Genomic DNA, 21,357 nt, shown 5'->3' with positions numbered 1-21,357 from the left:
ACACTTTTTGAAATTTTGGTAGTTGTGATTACAAACTTACATTTTAAGCATTGTTTGTCGTTTTGAAAATTCAAGTGATGCTTACACACATTTTGATTACATTTTTAGGCTAGATTGCGTTTGTTGCACTTACACACTTGGTTGTCATTTTTGTTCTTGAAATTCTTTTTTCAACCTTTTTGGTAGATTATGAGTTACAAACTTACACTTAGGATTTGCTAGGTCATTTTGAAAACTCAAGTAATACCTAGACACGTTTTGAGCACGTTTTAGCTTGGTTTGCACTAAGTTTATTGCACTTGCACACTTGGTTGCCATTTTGGGTCTTGTAGTGCTTTTTTCACACTAGTTGAACTTTTTTGGTAGGTTATGAGTTACGAACCTACACGTAAGATTTTTAGGTCGTTTTAAAAGTTCAAGTGATACTGAGACACGTTTTGAACTCGTTGTAGGTTGGTTTGAAACTAAGTTTGTTGACCTTACCCACCTGGTTGCCATTTTGGGTCTTGAAGTGCCCTTTTCACACTTTTTGAACTTTTTGGTAGGCTATGGGTTACCAACTTACACTTAAGCTTTGTTAGGTCGTTTTGAAAGTCCAAGTAATACTTAGACACGCCTTGACCACTTTTTAGGTTCGTTTGGAACTAAGTTTGTTGCACTTGCACACTTGGTTGCCATTTTGGGTCCTGTAGTGTTTTTTTCTTTTCCGTACTTTTTGAATTTTTTGGTAGGTTATGAGTGACAAACTTACAAGTAAACGTTCTTAGGTCGTTCTGAAAGTTCAAGTGATACTTAAACATAGTTTGAACAAATTTTAGATTTGTTTAAGACTAGGTTTGTTTCACTTGCATACTTGGTTGCCATTTTAGGTCTCAAAGTGCATTTTCACACATTTTGAACTTTTTGTTAGTTTGTGAGTTACGAACTTACACTTAAGGATTATTTGGTCATTTTGGGGTTTTGGGGTTTTGGGGTTTTGTGGTTTTGGGGTTTAGGGTTTAGGGTTTTGGGTTTAGGGTTTTGGGTTTAGGGTTTTGGGTTTAGGGTTTGATGGTTTGAGAGGTAGGGGTTGGGTTTCGAGGTTTAGAGTTTTCGAGCTTTTGAGGTTGGGGGTTGGGGGTTGGGGTTTGAGGGTTGGAAGGTTTGCGGTTTGGGTTTCCAGGTTTGGACTTTTCGAGGTTTCGAGGTTGGTGGTTTTGGCTTCAGGGTTTCAGGTTCAAGGTTCGAGGTTCGAGGTTCGAGGTTTAGGGTTCAGGGTTAGGGGTATTTAGGGTTTAGTGTTTAGGACTTTGGGTTCCAGTTTCGGGATTGAGGTTTGGGGTTCGTGGTTTGAGGTTTGGGGTACTTTGGGGTGTATGATTTAGGGGTTAAAGTTTAGGATTTATGGTTTGCGATTTCAGATTTCTGGTTTAGGGTGCATGGATCGGTTCGGGGTTCGTGATTTCGAGATTCGGGGTGGAGTGTTTGGGGTTTAGGTTAGAGTTATAGGGCTGGGTGTTATTAGATTCTGAGACGATGACCAATATTAAACAAAGTTTGATACCCAAAATGCATGTAATTCGAATCATAATAAAAAACTCAATATTTCAAACTAATCCATGAATATTCCCTAAATAATAGAAATTTTTATCTCCACCAACAAAGTTTGAAGTTAGGATTACAGGTTTCGGATTTCGGATTTCGAGTTTTGAGGTTTAGGAGTTTAGGGGTTTAGAGGATTTGGGATTTACGGTTTCAATTTTTGGGTTTAGGGTGCATGAACTGGTTCGAGGTTCGTGATTTTGGGCTTTGGGGTGGTGCGTTTGGGGTTTCAGGGTTTAGGGTTGAGGGTAGAGTTTTAAGGCTGTGTGTTATTAGATTTCGAGACGATGACCAATATTAATTAAAGTTTGATACCCAAAATGCATGTAATTCGAATCATAATAAGAAACTTAAAATTTCAAACCAATCCATAATACAAAATACATAGATATTCCCTAAATAATAGAAATTGTTATCTCCACCAACAAAGTTTGAAGTTAGGATTTCAGGTTTCAGATTTTGAGTTTTGGCGTTTAGGGGTTTTGTGGTTGGGAGTTTGGAGGTTTGGGTGTTGGAAGGTTTAGGGGTTAAGGGTTGGAAGGTTTGAGAGGTTGGGGGTTGGGTTTCGAGGTTTAGACTTTTCGAGGTTTTGAGGTTTTGGGGTTTGGAGGTTTGGGTGTTGAGGGTTGGAAGGTTTTGGGTTTGGGTATAGAGGTTTTGGGTTTCAAGGTTTAGACTTTTCGAGGTTTCGAAGTTTGTGGTTTTGGGATTATAGGTTTCACGTTCTGGGTTCAAGGTTCGGGGTTTGGGGTACTTTAGGGTTTATTATTTAGGATTTTGGGTTTGGGTTTCGGGTTCGGGGTACTTTAGGTTTTACGGTTTAGGGGTTAAAAGTTTAGGATTTATGGTTTACGGTTTTAGGTTTTTAGGGGTTTAGGGTTTAGGGTTTTAGGTTTCGAGGTTTAAGGTGCATGGATTGGTTCAGTGTTCGTGATTTTGGGATTCAGGGTGGAGCGTTTGGGGTTTCAGGGTTTAGGGTTTAGGTTAGAGTTATAGGGTTGTGTGTTATTAGATTCTGAGACGATGACCAATATTAATCAAAGTTTGATACCCAAAATGCATGTAATTCGAATCATAATAAGAAACTAAAAATTTCTAACCAATCCATAATGCAAAATGCATAGATACTCCCTAAATAATAGAAATTGTTATCTCCACCAACAAAGTTTGAAGTTAGGATTACAGGTTTTAGATATCGATTTTCAGGGTTTGGGGGTTTGGGGCTTGGAGGTTTGGGGGTTGGAAGGTTTGTGGGTTGGGTTTCGAGGTTTGTAGTTTTTGGGTTTTAGGTTTCGTTTCAGGGTTCAAGGTTGGAGGTTCGACGTTCAAGGTTCGGGGTTTGGGGTTTGAGGTTAAAGGTACTTTAGGGTTTAGTGTTTAGGATTTTAGGGTTCGAGTTTCGAGATTGGGGATTGGGGTTTGGGGTTCAGGGTTCGTGGTTTGGGGTTCGGGGTTCGTGGTTTACGGTACTTTGGTTACTTTAGGGTTTATGGTTTAAGGGTTAAAATTTAGGATTTATGGTTTACGGTTTTAGGTTTTTAGGGGTTTTCAGGGTTTAGGGTGTATGGATCAGTTTGGAGTTCTTGATTTCAGGTCTCAGGGTAGAGCGTTTCGGTTTTCAAGTTTCAGGTTTCGAGGTTTTTGGGTTTGGGGGTTGGGGGTTTGGAGGTTAGGGGTTTTAGGTTTCAAGGTTTAGACTTTTCGAGCTTTCGAGCTTTCGAGGTTTGTGGTTTTGGGGTACTTTAGGGTTTATGGTTTAGGGGCTAAAGTTTAGGGTTTATTGTTTACGGTTTACGGTTTTTAGGGATTTAGGGTTTCGTGTTTTAGGTTTCGGGGTTTAAGATGTATGGATCGATTTGGGGTTTGTGATTTCAGGCTCCGGGGTGGAGCGTTTGAGGTTTGAAGTTTGAGGTTTCGAGGTTTTGGGTTTAGAAGTTTTGGGGTTTGGGGGTTTGGATTTTAGGGTTTCAGGTTTCGGGGTTTAGGGTGCATGGATCGGTTCGAGGTTCGTGATTTCGAGCATCGGGATGGAGCGTTTGGAGTTTCAAGTTTTGGGTTTAGGAGTTTTGGGGTTTGAAGGTTTGGGGGTTTTGTGGTTCGTTTGTTGGGGTTCAAGGTTTCAAGGTTCTGTTTCAAGTTTCGGTTTCAGGTATGTGTTTCTAAGGGTGGATCTTCTTGAAGATTGTTTTGCCCTAAACTATTTTATCTTTTAAGTTTCTTTCTTTCTTCTTAATCTTCTTTATTTAATCATATCATGTCTTCAAAATTTTCTATGTTATTTAGAGCAGAAGACATGCATCAAAAACCAAGGAGAGAGTAAAGATCGTGCAAAACTATAAGCAAGAAGAGGAAAAGGGAGCATGCGATCTTTTTATATTTTCTCTTCTATATGGTACTATTTAAGAAAAGATAAATTCAAGAGATAAGAATATGTAAAACTTTTATTATATATGTGTGTATGGCTGCTATTATTGTAAAAATAAAAATATGCTTTCAATTGTTTAACTAACAAAAATTTCAGCAAGGTTCAACTAAAGTTCCTACACCGTGCCAAGAACCCCCAACAACAGCGCCATTTGCTTTATCATTCTCGGAGAATCATTCTCCTGCCCCAAATACACTCCATGTCTTTTTTTATTTTGATGATCAACGACTACTTTTTTATTTTTATTATCGGTAAAATGGTAAAAAGAAAATGAAGTTTAACCCCTTCCCCCCTACCGTTTTGTGAAGGAGGGTTGCTGTTCAGAATGAGCGACAGTAATATGCAATATGTAACATCTACTTCATACCTTCTGTTAACTTACACCAAATACTTGATCTCCACCAATATGGTTGCTAACTATGGGGACACCACAATCACTCTCAAACCCTCCATTCCATCACCAAGAAACAGGTATTTTTCGAATTTGGACCATGTCTATTTTTGTGGATATTACTTTCTTTCTTTTTTTTATAGTCGTTTGTTACCATGTTGGGGTGTTTGGGTCCAGATTTGCAAGGAAGGGAGTTGACTAAAATAGCTAACTCCTTGTTCGGATCTCGAATTATGAAAATCCTAGTATTAGGAGTTTATAGAGTCTAGTAGAGTATGAGAGGAAAGGGGATAACTCCGGTCAAAGGAGCTATAGGCGCAAAGATATCATTCACAAAAGAGTTTGTTTAGGGGTTTACGGGTCTAGGGTTTAGGGTTTGACTAAATTAAATTGTATTTAGTCAAATTAATTTTGAAATTGTGAAAATATACGTGGATGTATTTTCCACTGCATCTTTTTTTTTTCCATCTCTTTTGAATAATTTTCAAAGTATTTCAACAAGTATAGTTTTGTAACTTCACAAAAAAATAATTTAACAAATATCGTAGTAAATAATAAATATTATAGGAAATTGAGGATTTGAAATAGTGTTTAAGATAGTTAATTTGAGATTTTTAAATACCATTTACTATAGCAAAGGGGTTTAGGGGTTAGGGATTCGGGGTTTACGGTTTTTGTTAGGCTACGGTTTATTTATCAATGGGGTTCATGTTCTAGTTTCTATTTTCTATTTTAAATAATGTACAAGAGAGTTGTGGATTGCCATTGTCCACAAAATCAGAGTACCTTTCATTTATTTTCTCTCTTCAAGCTTTCTCTCAGAGCTAGTTTTTCCCGTAATAACTCCACGAATTTCTAATTTGCTTTTATGTTATCCTTTGTTCTTCTTGTCTTCTTCACATAAAAAAGACGATCAAATTTCTACAAATTATTCTACCATTTCTCCCACAAAAAGTTCGCCCTGTAATTACATTTCTTTGTGTTTTCATTATCCTTTACTATTCTGCCCCTTTTTTTTATTAACCTCTACAAGCCCCCTCGTCTTTTGCCTATTTTTTTTGTAAGAAGGATGTTGAGCCGTGGTTGCCTAAGGGTATCAATTACTAGGAGTGCAATGAAGATAATAGAAAATATTAAAGAGATCATGGACAAAACCACAACAATTATGAAATTAATCATAAACTTCCTTTTCAGGTTACATTCTCTTTCTCTCTTATTTGCTAACTATGTTGCAATATTTTCTTATTTATGTTGTTTTGAAGGTTGCACCATATTATTTTCCATCATTCCTTTATAAGTTAGGCTCTTGTCGAAAAAAATTTCCTTCGACATGGTAATTTTAAGTTATTTATGATCTCAATGTGAAATCACACAAGAATTATTAATTTATGAATATGGTAGATCTTTAGATGTAGATTTTTTAAAAACAAATTTCATATTTTGGTAACTGGTTTTCTTTATTATTTTAATAAATAGGAATCGACTTGCATTTTTTTAGTTTTTTTTTTTTTTTTTGTAAAAATAATGATTTGATTTGTTTGTTTTTAAGTATTGGGTTTGGCAAGATGTGGTTATCTCACATCCATTTTTTTTATAGAAAAGTTTGACTCAAAGACTATAAAAGAAACCTATTTCATTTATTTAGAAATTCTCACTTATAAACATTTTAAGTTTTAGTGTGATTACTCTAATTAAATTCCTTCTGTATTATCTAGTTGGAGAGTGGATAAAAAATGTGAGTGGTTAAAAACTTTGAGAATGTGTTCTTATAATGGGGTCTCTCATGAGAGAGTGTTCTTGTAATTGGGGTCGGGCTTTGAGACTCAAATTAACTACCAAATAGGCAAGACTATGGTTTGGTATTTTTATAAGTTAATTTTGGGTCGAGCATTGTGGACTTTCCATATACGTTTAAAATTTTAAGTGAGAATAAATTATTGCTAGGATTTGAGTAAATAGACGATGGGCCTTTCATTTTGGGCCATAGAGTACAATTTTCGAAATGGATCCAAACGAAGGAAAGTCACTCATTGTGTGTGTGAACCTGATAAAGCCACGTAGGTTGAAGTTGCATAGACCAATTCTTTCGATCGTGTTGTTGGTTATCATAACTTGTATCTTTAAAGTAGTTTGAACGAAAATGGACGATCCGAGACACAAATAGCACTACACCAAAATGAACTTTTAATAGCCCATTATTTTAAATGGGATGTGGAAAAGAACAACAAAGAAAAAGCGGGAAATAAATATTTAAGTTCCCTCTAAATATTTTCCCCCATTTTCGGCCTCTTTCAATCTAATTCATTTTGCTCTCTAGTGCGCTCTAGCACGACTACGAAAGCCACGTTGAAACCCAACACGACGACTGCGATACCCTGCCTCTCACGATTGTTTCACAACAACATGCTGATCTCTCACCGTCGTCCACATTGGTTTTGCTTAGGGTTCGTCGTCTACCAGCCCATCCTCTGCTACTGTTAGACACTTGAAGCTAATGATTCAAGGTTAGTCTTTCTTCTTCCTTTCTTCTACCTCGTTTTTATGGTAAGTGCATTGAATGGAATATCACAGTATATAAACTCTTTTCACCATTCCAAACTCTGAAATATTACTGTTGACCCAAATAATTTATCCACCATACTGTAGATCTTAAGTTCCACATCCTCTAACAACCTCTGCTTACTATCTCTTTGCATCAACAACAATGTAAATACCTTCCAACTTCTATGCTCTCCTCGGTTATTGTCTCTTAATTTATGGGTAAGCTATTTTTCTATAGAAAAGTAGTTGGTGTGAAACAACCAATGGTCTGCATCAACTTCTATTTCATGAGCTTCGTAAACAAGTTTGGCATCAATACAATGTACTTTGGCTTTGACTTTATCTGTTTTCTTGTTGTACTGTATGTAGTTCAATTTTTGTCCTTTCGTGAATGCTGATTGTTCATATTTGTAGCATTAGATGGAAGAAGGAATTGTAGGGACATTAATAAAGAACCTTGTGACGTCATTTTTTTTAACTATCTAATTGAATAAATTGTAATGTTGGACAAGTAGAGTGCTTAGAATTAAATTTCTAATAATGATCCGCCAACTATTTAAGTCAAACAAGAACTGGATTTTACAACTTCAACTTTTATACACTACTTCTAACTTCATGGGACAAACACACCCTACAAACTCATACTAACATACAAATTATGGAGAGATTATGAAATTCTATATTTAAGAGTTTGGTAACAATTTTTTATTCCACTTGGGACGTAGTTGAAAACCTATTTCGAGATAGATACATTTTAATATTTTTTATATCTTTCGAGATAAGATATAAAATATTATTAAAATTAAGGTGATTCATTTTTTTATCTTTTATACATTTTTTTTTATTTCACAAATGTATTTTTTTTGTTCTTGATGTATGATAATTTTATAAATTTTATTTGTTGACTTTTTTTTTTTTAATTCTAATAACCGATAAGAAGTATATGTTTATGGATTATTTAAACTTTTAATTATTTTCATTCATAAGTAATATTAAAAAGAATATGGATTATTATTATTGCCTTTTATACAAAACCCTCTCTCTCCGTCAAATTTCTTCCCCATCCTTCTTCCAACGGTAACTCTCTCTACTTCCTCTCCCCTCTCCCCTTCTCTTTCGCTCTCTGTGAGTAACCCATCTTGCCGATCCACACCATCATCTTCTCCTAGCCCTAATGGCGCCAGAATCAAGAGCGGCAGACCCCTCGGAAACCCAATTCGTCTTCCAAAGTCCTTTTGTTCCACCGTCACCGTCAGATCCCGACTCCATGGTTCTTGATTCCAAACCCTCGCCGGCTAAGTTGAAGAGCCCGCTTCCACCTAGGTCTCCCTCTTCTAACCCACTTAAGCGGAAGGTATGAAGACCGTTCCTGAGAATTCCATCTCTGGATTGTCTGATTCGGGTATGAAGGTATTTTACGTGTTGTGGTATGATTATGGGGGTTTTGGATTATTTGTCTTAATTTCGGTGGTGTAGTGACAGTTTTAGTTTAAGATTCAAGTTTGGAAGTTTTGCCTAGTGTGAACTGTTTCTGTGATTTTCAGGTGGTAGTGCGCTTGCTGCCGCCATCCAAGGACGGAGATGAAGGGGATAATATAATACAAAAGGTTATGTGTCGATGAAAGTTAGTGGACAGTGGGCAGATGCAGATGAATTCTTTAATGAGGTAAACCTGATCAGAGGATTACTTGAAAGCAAAACCTATTCTTTATTTGAATTTCGATAATTAAAGATTTGTCATAAAAAAAAAAAAGAGGGGGAACTTCACTTTTGGCCTAACCAAAACCAGACCACCTACTCTTAGCGTTCTAGACATAGCATCGATTTTGATGAGGGGAGTTGCCAATTGGATCGATATTATTTATGGGGCCATATTCCTTAGGGAAAAACTTTCTCAGAATTTTATGATTTTGATCTGGTTTGATGTAGAAATATGGAAAGGCAGCTGTGGATAACCTCCATCAGATAAATTAGGAAGCGGATTAAAAAATATATGATATGGTTATGCCATCAGTATATATCTACAACAAAAGAAAACAAAAAGAATTAGATACTTAAGAATTCAAATAGCAATATTTATTAAGAGTTCTACACTTCAATGATTTTACATAAAATTCTCACTCTCCCTCTATTGTAGCCTTTTCCAGCCACTGCACAAATGCCCACGGTCTGTTCAAGACGATGTGGCCCTGAGAACAGAATATACAGTTTAATGAAATACGAAAAAGAATCCTACACATTTGAAAACAAGACATTACATTTCATGGGAAAGAAACAATGAGTACGTCCAAAGTAACAATAACTGAGTTAAATGAAGATAAAGAAGGAGGTGCAAAGAAATATGCTTTAAAATCTCATTACTGGTTCTATTATTATCATTAATAAGATTGATTTATTCTATAAATTGTCTTCAATATCTTTAGAGCACAGTTGTAAAGGAGATCCTAGTTCATATTGCCAAAACTCAAATCTTAATATTTTTTTTGAAGAGTTAGGCAAATCACTATTTAGATGCGGACTACTTTAATACTTCAATGAGATATTTTGTGGCTGTACAGGAACAGGCTATGTGAAAGAGACCAGGCTATTCGCAAACTGGAAAGGGAAATAGAAGATAAAGATAGGGAATTGCAATCAATTAAATTAGACAACGACGCAGTGTGTTTTTTTTTTCCCCCCTCATGCTTGATGTGCTTACATAAGAATGTTTTGTAATGATCTGCTTTTTTCTTCACTAACCCTTTTATTCTATAATTTCTTCACAGGCTTGGGCCAAGGATGATCTTCTGCGGGAACAAGATAAGGAAATAGCAACTTAAAGGTTACATTTTTTGTTGATGCCCTTCAATTTTTCCCTTCTTTTGCCATTGATTTTACTTTTTGGCTTACGCTAACATCCTAGCACATTCTTTAGTATTTTAATTTTATTGCAGTACATTATATTGAATCTTCATTTTCCTTGGCTGTGCTATAAATGGTGTTTCTTCTATATGGATTTGCATTATACAACAGTACCGTATTAAGTCATAAAGTTAAGAAAATTAGAAAGACACCCTTTGTAGGAGAGAACATGATCCTTCCTTTAAAGTAAATTGAGAGAATTTCCTCTACTTCCTCAATTTTAAGGCTTGAGGTTTGAAGAACAAGGATGAATAATCAACGAAAGAGGAATGAAGAGGTTTCTCCTTTAGCGAAAATAGCGATTTTTCGTTTTTCATACTTCCAAAAACACACAATTATGAACTTATTGTGCATTAAATTGATCGAGAGGCCTTCCAATTGTTTGTTAATCTATAGTTTCTGTCTCTATTTTAATTAACTGCTACAAGTAGAAGCTTAACTACATGGTTAGAGTTCTATCAAAAAAGGAAAGAAAAAAAAGAAGAAAGATCATGTGATAAATTTATAGAAATGCCATTAAATTATTTTCTAACCTTTGATTTCTGTTTCTGTGGTAAATTACTGCTACTAGAAATCTAATTGTGTTCGGTTAGTTAGACTTCATGGGTTTGAATTTATTTATTTTTTTGTTAAAGAGGTTCCATTATACAGAATACCCCTAAACTTTGTACTTTATATAGAAATACCATTGAAAACACACTCAAGACATAAACTACCAAAAGAGTTAAAAATACAGTTACTATAATTATCCTAATTTTAGTAATAAATGAAATTGAGAGAATTTCCTTTGATTTTCAGGAACAAGGATAATTAATCAATGAAAAAGAAATGAAGAGGTTTTATCCATGCAAGCTTCAAAACCAAAGTCAAGGATGTCGATCCTTCCAGGGGAGTCCAAAGTTCCCCCTTATTCTTCTCCCTTTATATTTATTTTCAAAAGCTTGCAATTTTTTAAGTGGGGGTGGGCAATAGCTTACATGTTTAGTCTAAACTTGGGGGTTCAAATGTTTTGCCCAAATTTCAAAATTTCTAAAAAAAATTTCCTTACAATAAGGAGCATTATACCTTATTAGCTTACTTAGATCTTGCATAAAAAGCATGACCGGCAACCCTTGACCACTGAGCTTGGGTTTGTGATGTAAAATTCTGAATGTTGATGATTATATGTGCTGAAATTTGAGAATAAGCTGCCGTCTTTTTTGGTTTACGTCCCTTTTTAGCGATATCTTATTGAGATGTTAGCGATATCTTGTTGAGATGTGAATGCTTGATTGAGAAAATGGTATGTGTGTTGTGAATGCTTGATTGCATGTATATAATAAATAAGTGCATGGATACTTTTCTAGCTTTGTCTTCCTTTGTTGCTTTGCCGTGACTTACCTATGATGCGCTTAGTCCAAACCTAGCCTAGATAGAGTTAAAAAAGGATAGGAGGTACTCTTTAGAAATTGAGATGGTTTTAATAAATAACATGAGTTAGGAGCCGTTTGTCTAGCCACAATGAACTGAATCCCTTTAGAAAAGGGTGGACATTAACAAAACTTGTTGCCACTTCGAAGGGAGTAGTCAAACTTAGAAACTAAGTGTAGAACCATAGAAAGGTTAGCCCACCGGTTCTAGCAAGACCTAGTTACCACATTGCATATAAAAGAAAGAATAGAGAGACTTGCAAACGTAAACAGTGACACAATTAAGAGCTAAAAAAAACAAACAACATATGCAATATACATCAGAAAAATCCCATAAAAAATGAGGGGAAACTTCACTTATGGCCTAACCAAAACCAGACCACCTACTCTTAGCGTTCTAGACATAGCATCGAGTTTGATGAGGGCTTTGAAAAGAGGAGGAATCCTCCCCGTTCCACACTAGGGGGAAAACGAGGCTTGTTGTCACTCCGAAGGGAGCAGTCAAACTTAGCATTGAGTTTGACGAGGGCTTTGAAAAGAGGAGGAATCCTCCCCGTTCCATAGTAGGGGGAAAACGAGGCTTGTTGTCACTCCGAAGGGAGCAGTCAAACTTAGAAACTAAGTCTAGAACCATAGAAAGGTTACCCCACCGGTTCTTGTGTGCGTACCAAAGAAACAAAAGAGATAGTTGCAAATGTAAAACGTAAAACAGTGAGACAATTAAGAGCTAAAAAAAACAAACAACATATGCAATATACATCAGAAAAATCCCATAAAAAATGAGGGGAAACTTCACTTATGGCCTAACCAAAACCAGACCACCTACTCTTAGCGTTCTAGACATAGCATCGAGTTTGATGAGGGCTTTGAAAAGAGGAGGAATCCTCCCCGTTCCACACTAGGGGGAAAACGAGGCTTGTTGTCACTCCGAAGGGAGCAGTCAAACTTAGCATTGAGTTTGACGAGGGCTTTGAAAAGAGGAGGAATCCTCCCCGTTCCATAGTAGGGGGAAAACGAGGCTTGTTGTCACTCCGAAGGGAGCAGTCAAACTTAGAAACTAAGTCTAGAACCATAGAAAGGTTACCCCACCGGTTCTTGTGTGCGTACCAAAGAAACAAAAGAGATAGTTGCAAATGTAAAACGTAAAACAGCGAGACAATTAAGAGCTAAAAAAAACAAACAACATATGCAATATACATCAGAAAAATCCCATAAAAAATGAGGGGAAACTTCACTTATGGCCTAACCAAAACCAGACCACCTACTCTTAGCGTTCTAGACATAGCATCGAGTTTGATGAGGGCTTTGAAAAGAGGAGGAATCCTCCCCGTTCCACACTAGGGGGAAAACGAGGCTTGTTGTCACTCCGAAGGGAGCAGTCAAACTTAGCATTGAGTTTGACGAGGGCTTTGAAAAGAGGAGGAATCCTCCCCGTTCCATAGTAGGGGGAAAACGAGGCTTGTTGTCACTCCGAAGGGAGCAGTCAAACTTAGAAACTAAGTCTAGAACCATAGAAAGGTTACCCCACCGGTTCTTGTGTGCGTACCAAAGAAACAAAAGAGATAGTTGCAAATGTAAAACGTAAAACAGCGAGACAATTAAGAGCTAAAAAAAGCAAACAACATATGCAATATACATCAGAAAAATCCCATAAAAAATGAGGGGAAACTTCACTTATGGCCTAACCAAAAACCAGACCACCTACTCTTAGCGTTCTAGACATAGCATCGAGTTTGATGAGGGCTTTGAAAAGAGGAGGAATCCTCCCCGTTCCACACTAGGGGGAAAACGAGGCTTGTTGTCACTCCGAAGGGAGCAGTCAAACTTAGCATTGAGTTTGACGAGGGCTTTGAAAAGAGGAGGAATCCTCACCGTTCCATAGTAGGGGGAAAACGAGGCTTGTTGTCACTCCGAAGGGAGCAGTCAAACTTAGAAACTAAGTCTAGAACCATAGAAAGGTTACCCCACCGGTTCTTGTGTGCGTACCAAAGAAACAAAAGAGATAGTTGCAAATGTAAAACGTAAAACAGTGACACAATTAAGAGCTAAAAAAAACAAACAACATATGCAATATACATCAGAAAAATCCATAAAAAATGAGGGGAAACTTCACTTATGGCCTAACCAAAACCAGACCACCTACTCTTAGCGTTCTAGACATAGCATCGAGTTTGATGAGGGCTTTGAAAAGAGGAGGAATCCTCCCCGTTCCACACTAGGGGGAAAACGAGGCTTGTTGTCACTCCGAAGGGAGCAGTCAAACTTAGCATTGAGTTTGACGAGGGCTTTGAAAAGAGGAGGAATCCTCCCCGTTCCATAGTAGGGGAAAACGAGGCTTGTTGTCACTCCGAAGGGAGCAGTCAAACTTAGAAACTAAGTCTAGAACCATAGAAAGGTTACCCACCGGTTCTTGTGTGTGTACCAAAGAAACAAAAGAGATAGTTGCAAATGTAAAACGTAAAACAGCGAGACAATTAAGAGCTAAAAAACAAAACAACATATGCATTATACATCAGAAAAATCCCATTCAGATTGTTTTATCTTCTCATGTTGGGCTACTTCCAAGCAATGTTTTAAGTGAAGGGTGGATAATAACTCACTTGTTTAGTCTAACCTTGGGGGATTTCAAATTTTGTCCAAATTTCAAAATTTTTCAAAAGTTTTTCATTACAATAATGAGCATCATAGCTTCTTAGATCTTGCATAAAAGGCATGACTGTCAACCCTTGAGCACTAAGCTCGGGTTTGTGACGTGAGATTCTGAATTTTGATGAGTATATGTACTGAAATTTGAGAATAAGCTTATGTCCTTTTTGTGTTTGCTAAGTTTCAACTAATACTCTCAGTATTTATCTTTGTGCTTATGTGATAGATTTGTTATGCACTGTAGTGATGTGGGGTGTTTCCTTATTTTCTGCATCATAAATACCTTATTTTTTGCATCTTAATTGGTACTGAAATTTTGTTTGTTTCAGTGGAAGAGGCACTATCAGCATTGACATGTACATGTGATTTTAAGCAAGAACCAGGAGAGTGAGAGTTTTAGTGTGCCGTATTTAGAATTTGCCGATATCTTTTTCCCGTTTCAGCAAGTATTCCTGATAGTGGGGGTAACTCTCAAGTCTGCAGTCTTTTCTTCATGAAATTTGTAGATTATCTAAGAATACTAATATCATTTAATGGTGACATTTTTTAGCAACTTTCTTAACCACACTTTTTCATTAAGTTTACTCTTGTTTAATTGACAGATTCTTCGAGTAATGCTAGATATTGGTTCTAACAACGAGAAGTTACTTAATGATCCTCTTTGTAAGTGAAAGGGAAACCTTCATGTCTTTTATCTCCATATTTTCCTTGTAATGTATTTTGCTTATATTGCTCTGTTTCTGTTGTCAATGACGATATATCTGGGCTTTTTGTTGTTGTGGTGGTGGTGGTGAAATATTTTATTTAAGCCTCTAGTTAATATTTATGCTTACTTAACAGAAAATTTGTTGCTTGAGCTTGCTTCATTTCGTCCTTTTACTTGTTTAAGTCCTCCAAAAAGTATTCATTACTTTAATAAATTCCCTCACCAGCATCATCACCTCTTAGTCAACAAACTGTTTTTTCCCAAATGCAAAAAAGGAAAAAAAAAATAAATAAAGACAATCAAGAACAACCATCAACAACATGAAAAAAAAAAAGAGAAGAAAAAGATAGCTACTGAAAAACATTACTACCCATTTTCATTATCATAATCCTCTACTATGCTTTTCCACCTTCTAACCCATTTTTCCATTGCAGGATTTATTGGAGTTGAGGAGTCCCACAATCTTTATGTTCTGTTTGTTTCTCCATCACTTTTTCAAGGCTGTTCAATTGGAGTTCCATCTTCAGGTAATATTAATGTGTTTGTTTCTAAGATAATTTTGTTAAACACTTGTTTTTGTTGTCTCCATCCACCAACTGTTTGATGAAATGCCGCATTGAACAATTTTATGGGTTCTTGGGAAGCATGTGATCTATGTGTTGTGGAATTTGTATAATTAGTTAGAGTGATTTAGAAAAACTTTTGTATTTGTAGTTGGATAGACAATTCATTCCATATTTAGAGCATGATTAAGAGTTATTTTGAAAATGTTAAAATTACTTCAAAAGATATTTGGATAATTTAAATGACTTTCGTCTATTGTATGATGATCATGTTTGATAGATCGAAAACTTTTCTTCTTCTTCTTCTTCGTTTCTTCCTGCTGCCTATTCGACCTTCAACTTTGAGTGTAGTTGCTTGGCTGTCGAATGGCCACCACTCAAAGTCACTCCTCGCCTTCTTATCACTCTTAATTTCCTTAACAACAAAGTCAAACTGCTACAGAACAATCGAATTTTTGTTTGATTAATTTTCTATCCACAGGAGGCTTTTGTATGTTGATCACCCTTGTTTTCTTTGAAAAGTTTAAACTTCCATACACGATATATTGGGAAACTTTCACATTCCTCGAGACATTAAAAGCTCAAGAGCATTGATTTTGAGCAAAATAAAAATGAAAATCTCTTTTAATTTCCAGCAACACCATATTTGAAGTTCATTGTATTTTCTTCTTCCAACTACAGGTTGACATGATTGTCTTGACAGATGGAAGTCGTATTCTTGGCCTCGGTGACCTTGGAGTTCAGGGAATAGGAATACCTCGGTGGTTACCTCGGTGACCTCTGTTTGTGTTTGCTAAGTTTCAACTAATACTCTCAGTATTTATCTTTGTGCTTATGTGATAGATTTCTTATGCACTGTAGTGATTTGGGGTGTTTTCTTATTTTCTGCATCTTAGCTACCTTATTTGCTGCATCTTAATTGCTAACGATTTAGGGATCATAAGCCTTGTCCTCTTTGTTGAAAAAAAAAAGTGGTTGTTTGAAAGAGGAATTACTATTACTATTACGTCAAATTACATATTGAATGAAAAAGAAAATTACAATTTCTTTTAGCGCTATGTAATGGTAGTCAGGTATAGTAGTCATGCCTTTGCTCTAGCTTATATATTCATGTCTATGTTACTTTCACACTTCTATTTATTAATTTCATGAAGTCAGTGGGTTTGCAAAATGAAAGAATCGTCATCCTTTTTAAACCACTAGTCCTAATGTTTCAAATGAATTTTCCAATTTCTTTTTGGGCTGATGTTTCCATAGCCCGTTTCTTAACAAATTGCATGCCCTCTTCCATTTTTAAGGGTGAGATACCTTTTTGTATCTTATGCCCCAAACAACATTTGTTTCTCATTCCACCCAAAATAATTGGTTATACTTGATTTGTCCAAGACGTTCGGCCTCAACATACAAAGTTGGATCCAAAGACCTTAAAATATATCTTTTTGGTTATTCTCGTGTTCTTTGAACATTCCTCCTTTTATTCCTCACCTTCTTTCTCTTCGAATATGAGTCGAGGGAGTATCAAGAGTCAAAGGATGATTTCTTTATCTACAATGTTATCTCTCCTTCTAATCCTCTTTGTGGTTCATCTTCACGTGTGTTTACTTCTATTTGTCAACCCATCACTGAAGTCTATGATCGACGATAACCTTCTTCAATTCCATGCCTACCCCTAAGGCTTCTTCGTCATTGGATCCAGAAATGAGTGATGATCTTCCTATTGCTCTTCGTAAAGGTAAACTTAAGTGTGCTCATCTTATTTCCTCTTCTGTTTCATATAACCATTAGTTGTCTTCTGCATGTTCTTTCATTGCATCATTAGAGTTTGTATCATTAAGCCTATTCTCATCTTGGTTGGTGTGTTGCAATGGTGGAGGAGATGATTACTTTAGATGATAATTGTACTTGGGATTTAGTTTCTCTCCCTGCACGAAAAAAGTATATCAGTTGCAAATGGGTGGTTACAATTAAAGTTAATCCTGATGGTTTTGTCGCTCAATTAAAAGTACACCTTGTAGTGAAAGGCTACGCACAAACATGGCGTTAACTATGCTGATACTTTTTTCGAGTACTAAAAATGACATTTGTGAGGTTGTTTATTTCACTAACTTCAATCAGTCACTGGCCTTTACATCAGCTTGATATTTTTTAAAAGGAGGTGTAATTATGAGTCAATAAAAAGGACCTGATCATGTTGAGGAAGGAGACCCAACCTTGTCTGGTTTCTCATGAGTAGATGGATGAAGGATTGTATTCCAGAGAAGTTTCGAGCAACACACCTCAGAAACCAATCAGATGGGGTTCAGAATTTGGATAGCTTTGTTGTTTCGGTTTCATCACTCGCATATTTGTTGAAAAACTTCCAGTTTGGTTCTTTTACAAGAACATCTATTGAATCAATGAACCACTCTAATTGGATCTTGGATAAAGTGAGGATTTTTTGGAAGTCTACATCTTCAATAATGAACCTCCCTTTTCGAACTAGATACAGTAGAAAGTGTCTACCATTTTTCAACTTTTGACTTCCATTTCTGAAAAAGATGGAGTTGTAACTCCCCGGGTTTGGCGTTGTCGTCGACGTCACCGTGAGAAGGTGTGGCCGGAATGAAGAGAGAAGAGGGTGGGTGAGAGGAGAGGAGAGGTTCAATATTTGTTTCCAACTTTTTTACATCAGCTTGATATTAAAAGTGCATTTTGTTAGGATCCCACCTAATAAGGATTACCTCAAGAAGAAAAGATGAACTCAAGAATACTTAAAAAACATCCAAACATGAAATATATATTAGAAGATCTTAGTAACAAGTAACAAGTAACCCTAGCCTTTTGAGAGGGTTAGACTCTCCTAAGGTTCCCTTACAAGGAAAACTTTCTCAAAATTCTTCACCTCTCTCCAACCCCTCTCCCACTATTTATAACAAAAAAACTAACCAACTTACCATCTATTTACTATATGACCTTACTAACAACCATTTTCATTTTCTCCTAATAATCCACTATTTTTCTATCTAGGGTCCTTACACATTTTCATCCCGCGCTCGATTTTCTGTCACAACCCAATATGTTTCCATTCGCCAGCCTCTCTATGATCCCTGTACTAATTCCATTGCCATTTTCTTCCTTGTCGTTACCCATTCTATCTTACTCCGATGACCTTCGAAATTCCTTTATTCATCTTCTTCATTGCCTAGCTTCCTCATCCCTTCCCTACTTTGATATAACTCGCATGCCACAAAAGAAAGGCAAGGAAAGTAACGTACCTCAACAAAATCTTGGCTATATATATGATCAACCTCTCAATGTTGCCACTCCAATGAGCCGTTTCTTCTATTTTCACAGATCGTATCCAGGTCGACTTGTTCCACATAGGTACTGTTTGATTCTTCTTTTTGTTTTCTTCACTACCACCAAGTATCAATGATCGCTTCCTCAATCGTTTCTTTGCCTTCCTTCTCATCCATAGTGTTTGCCTCCTTTCCCATGCTTCCGCCTTCTCTGCTCGGTGTTTCCATTTCCACCAAGTGTTTGTCTCTGACCACCCCACCCTTAGTCGTCGGCCATGGGAATACACAGTTAGATTTGGCTTCCTCTTCCCTTCATCTTTTTCATGGTCGTTCTTCGATTCCTTCATCTTCAAGTCATTGTTCCATTTTTGTTTTTCTTCAACTTTAATTTTTTCTAGTTTCTTCTCCGCTCTTTCTTTATCTCTTTGCAGCCCTTCAGAAAGCGTTTGATGTATTGTTTTAGCACTCCTCTCTATTCTTTTTGCCTTGCAATCCACAATCCATTTCTGCATATGCTCCCATGTCCATGGAGTTTCTCCCCTCTCATCCACCTCAAGTTTGCAATTAGCAGCCCATTTAAGTGCTTGCTCCCAAGTCCCTCTCTCAACTGCGGTCGAGTCTTCTTCCATCTTTCCTTTCATTTTCAACACCGATCCCTCCGACGTAGCAGATTCTTCCCGTCGGCAACTAACATTGTTTTCTCGTAATTCCTCTGCCAGCCTTTCGATGCTTTTGGACAACTCCAAAGTTACATCTTTAAGTTCCCTAATGTCCTTCTCATTCTTCTCCAACCTCTCCTCCATTTGTTTTTGCATCCAAGCCGTGTCATCCCCAAGATGTTACGGCTCTGATACCAATTTGTTAGGATCCCACCTAACAAGGATTACCTCAAGGAGAAAAGATGAACTCAAGAATACTTAAAATACATCCAAACATGAAATATATATTAGAAGATCTTAATAACAAGTAACAAGTAACCCTAGCCTTTTGAGAGGGTTAGACTCTCCTAAGGTTCCCTTACAAGGAAAACTTTCTCAAAATTCTTCACACCTCTCTCCAACCCCTCTCCACTATTTATAACAAAAAGAACTAACCAACTTACCATCTATTTACTATATGACCTTACTAACAACCATTTTCATTTTCTCCTAATAATCCACTATTTTTCTATCTAGGGTCCTTACACATTTCTTCATGGTGATCCTCAAGAAGGGGTGTATATGGAGCAACCACTAGGGTTTGTTGCTCAGGGGAAGAATGGAAAGGCGTGTCGCCTTTGTAAATCTTTGGATGGACTAAAACATAGTCCACAGGCTTGGTTTGGAAAATTTATTAAGGTGATCGAAAGTTTTGGAATGCAAAAGAGCACGTTAGATCATTCAATCTTTTTTAAAAGATCCGAGAGTGGGGTGATCCTAATCGTAGTATATGTTGATGCAATTGTGGTTGTTGGTGATGATGCTTTAGATGTCCAGTCCCTGAAGACTTTTCTCTATTGCCAATTCCAAATAAAAGATTTGAGCATGTTGAAATACCTCCTAGGAATTTGAGGTAAAAACAGGCAAGAAAGCAATACTATTATCACAGAGAAAATATGGACTTGTTGACTGAAACATGGAAGGTAGGTGCCAAGCCATGTAGTACCCCAACGATGCCTAACTTATAGCTACAAAAGATGGAGAATGTTGAAAGATCTTCAAAGATATAGGAGGTTAGAGGGAAAACTTAATTACCTTCCAGCGAATCGACTCGACATAGCCTATTTAGTGAGTATTATGAGCCAGTGTATGTCATGCCTAAAGTTGATCATTCAGCTGCTTTGGAATGATTCAGTGTTATCTGAAGGCTGCTCTCGATGATTTTATTATATAAGGATTATAGTCATACTAATATTGAATGTTTCTCAGATGTTAATTGGTAAAATCTAAAGAAGACAAAAGATCAACTTCAGGATATTTTGTTTTTGTTGGCAATTTGATGTCTTGGAAAAGTAAAAACAAAATGTGGTGTCACATTCAAGTGCATAATAAAAAATATAGAGCAATTGCACAGTTTTGTGTGAATTGATATATCAAATTTTTTACTATTGTTGAGTTGGGATTTGAAATCACCACACCAGCAAAATTGTGGTGTGATAATCAAGCAGCACTTGATATCGCATTTAATCCGGTGTTCCATGAAGTTAATGACAATTCTATCACTGGTTCTTTTTGTTCTATATCAAGTTCAATAGCTTTTACCTCAAGTTCCTCTGTACGATCATCCTCTTCCACTACTTCCAATTCCTCCCCATTTGCTTGAACAACTAACACTCTGAGTTCCTTCTGATCCTTCACCTTACATCTATGGCCTGCACAAAATTTTTCCTCACAACAAAAGCAGAGCCCTTTCTCACGTCTGGCTTGAAACTCAGCATCACAAAAAGTCGTCTTGATGGTCCATGTGTTATTTGAATGGTTGGTGATGGCCTTTGGCTTATCCAATGCACCGAGCACCTTCATGAGGTTGATGAACCAGGTGCTCGTTTCTAAACCAGTTCATAGTGGTTTACTTTGATGACATCCTCTTGTACAACAATAGTACTGAAGACCACATTCAGCACTTAAGAAAATTGTTCCAAGTCCTGGCCGAAACTGAACTGTACATTAATCCAAAGAAACGTACATTCCTCACCAAGGAAATTGTCTTTCTCGGCTTCGTAATCAAAGAAGGAAAAGTAGGTATGGAACCAAAGAAGACAGAAGCCATAAAGTCTTGGCCAATACCAACCTCCATCAAGGAGGTACAAGCCTTCCTTGGCTTGGCATCCTTTTACAGAAGATTCATCAGAAACTTCAGCTCAATAGTGGCCCCTTAACCGACTGCCTAAAGAAAGGGAACTATAAGTGGAACGAAGAGCAACAGCAGAGCTTTGAA

General features: G+C 36.8%; 2 long non-coding RNA genes across 2 annotated transcripts; both read left to right on the top strand.

Moving 5' to 3' along the window:
- Positions 1-1,027: 1,027 nt before the first annotated feature.
- Positions 1,028-4,124, top strand: LOC116402604. The gene is made up of 2 exons (XR_004215051.1): positions 1,028-3,730; positions 3,865-4,124. It is a non-coding gene; the product is annotated as an uncharacterized LOC116402604 (long non-coding RNA).
- A 4,436-nt stretch (positions 4,125-8,560) lies between these two features.
- On the top strand, positions 8,561-16,822 carry LOC116402694. The gene is made up of 7 exons (XR_004215195.1): positions 8,561-8,604; positions 9,497-9,596; positions 9,704-9,759; positions 14,224-14,358; positions 14,497-14,557; positions 15,035-15,127; positions 15,845-16,822. It is a non-coding gene; the product is annotated as an uncharacterized LOC116402694 (long non-coding RNA).
- Positions 16,823-21,357: the final 4,535 nt, after the last annotated feature.

This window comes from Cucumis sativus, chromosome 3 (genome assembly GCF_000004075.3).
Source record: "Cucumis sativus cultivar 9930 chromosome 3, Cucumber_9930_V3, whole genome shotgun sequence".
NCBI classification, from domain to species: Eukaryota; Viridiplantae; Streptophyta; class Magnoliopsida; order Cucurbitales; family Cucurbitaceae; genus Cucumis; species Cucumis sativus.
This window is presented reverse-complemented; position numbering and strand designations above follow the sequence as displayed.